Raw genomic sequence first — 2,165 nt, 5'->3', positions numbered from 1 at the left:
ATATCCATGAACCACCAATGTTCAGGGGAGTACGAGGGTGTTAGGTGTACTACCCGCCTCGTGGGTTCTTCGAAATATAAATCCGTCTCTTTGATCTGGGGGATTAGCTCAAATGGTAGAGCGCTCGCTTTGCATGCGAGAGGCACCGGGTTCGATACCCGGATTCTCCACATTCCTCTCCACTTGTCTGGGTTCTTCCATCGTGAATCAGGGTACCGTGTACAGAGTCGCTCCCTACGATGGAAAACTCGGGTCCGCGGACTTCATCCACGCTCAAATCCTACTGGCGACATCTTTTCATCTGATCAGTCGATGACTATTCCGCATTTTTTATTACATCTCTCACCTAGTATAGATACGGTCGAGGCGTGGTACTATAATCGTGGTGACATGGAAAAGTATTATGAGGTGCGCTACGTTTGCACTGTGGCACCGCTCCTAGAAATTTTGCTGTGGAACCCACACTTGGTAGGCCCTGCAGTTTCACGAACCTCTACAATCGTGCAGCAAGCTGCTCCGCCCCACAAGCTGCTGCTTGAGCCTCGCCCAACGTCAACTGCGTATAAATTTCGCCCATTCGCCTTATTCACAAGGTTAGTGGTGGACATCTGGTAAGCATTAAGGAGAGTTTTACATCCCGAAATTAGACAACTTGTCGACGAAAAGTTAATTTCATTCACAAGATCACAGATTATCGATTGTTATTTAAAGTTGCCTCGGAATAGACCCCGGTCCGCCACACTCAGCAATTCGTGCATGGCCAAGGCGACAGTCGAGTCGGAGCATGATCAGAGACCCAAGCCACCGACCCGCCATTGAAATATGGTCGTAACTTTCTTGCTCACAATAGTAACATATAAGCTGATAAACTTATAAGAAGAGATTCTGCACTAGATCACAGCCCCAAGGCAGAAGAGGTAGTATCCTTCAGGGTGTGCCAAGTAGAGACGCAGGCAAGCTTTTAGGGTAGTAGAAGTGTTGGAAATGTGGTAGTAGAGAGCATGGGTGCCATCAGTAGTTTCTTCCCCAAATTTTCCTCATTTTGTGTCGTCAACATGCGCTGGTCCCATGGCTGCATCGGGATGCACCTCGATCGCAGTCGATGATGAGTAGTTACCCGCAGGGGGCTTTTCTGGGTCAATTGGTTAGAATGCGCTGAAATTTCGCGCCATCACGGCCTTGAAGCGAAAACATGAGCGTCACGGCTGAAAATGATTTCTTATCGACGCAAACCAGGTGGCTTATATAAGTGGAGTGCTCGGTTGTTGCCGTTCGATTCACTTTCATGAGAATGCGCCATATGGAGAACAAAATCGTGGTGATGCCGGTCGCTAAATAATCAGTGTACGAAGTTTCTAAGACACTCTTCCCTTACTACTTTGGTGTCACCAATCACCAGGAAAGAACGCCTCTCGATGGAGAGTTTCCTTCAGCATAACACCAGATGGCATTCTGCTAGCGAATCAGTGGTGATGGGGGAGAATGGCATCTAGAGTGTCACAATCCAACCGTTAAAATACCAACGATTTCCGAAGTATCGTGGAATTGGAGATAGTGGGAGAGGTGAATACTATTTATTCCAGGTTTGGAGTCGATGATGCCAGTTGTCGAGCTGGATTGAGTCAAATTCGGCTGCGCGCGGTGAAATCTGGGAGTGCCAGCAGAGAGTGGAGAGAGTCAGGAGTGATTCAAGGTAAGCAATCGAAAGAACGCGCTAGCATGGGTAATGGAATCGAAGGTTTAAGATGACATAGTCATGGGAGAATTTCCATGACCAGGCATCGAACCTGGATATGAGATGAAATGCGCTCAGCACGATTTGAACCCACGTCTCCGACATGATTGATAGATCCATGGAAGAGTTGCAGCCACCGAGAGTTGAACATGGCTAAAGTGAAATGTAGTTGGCAGGAATCGAACCTTCGTATTGATCATGAATGATGATGATACGCTTGTCAGAAAATTGCAGTGTCCGGGTATCGAACCTGGGCATCATATCCGAGTATGGTACCCGGGTATCGAACTCGGGTCAGTCGGAATGCAGCTAGCGGGAATCGAACCCACAGCCTGATGTCGCATGACCGAAAATTCCTGTGACCGGGTATTGAACTCGCGCCCGATTACATGCAGTAATGTAAGAGCACAGGGTCACATTTAGGAATTTC

General features: G+C 47.9%; 1 non-coding gene across 1 annotated transcript; it reads left to right on the top strand.

Annotated features, from left to right (window-relative positions):
- Positions 1-97: 97 nt before the first annotated feature.
- Pmar_PMAR021471 lies at positions 98-170 on the top strand. Its single transcript has one exon. It is a non-coding gene; the product is annotated as a tRNA-Ala (tRNA).
- Positions 171-2,165: the final 1,995 nt, after the last annotated feature.

The sequence above is a fragment of the Perkinsus marinus genome (genome assembly GCF_000006405.1).
Source record: "Perkinsus marinus ATCC 50983 genomic scaffold scf_1104296958458, whole genome shotgun sequence".
Taxonomy (NCBI): domain Eukaryota; phylum Perkinsozoa; order Perkinsida; family Perkinsidae; genus Perkinsus; species Perkinsus marinus.
Note: the sequence above shows the minus strand (reverse complement) of the source record. Positions and strands in the feature narration are given on the sequence as shown.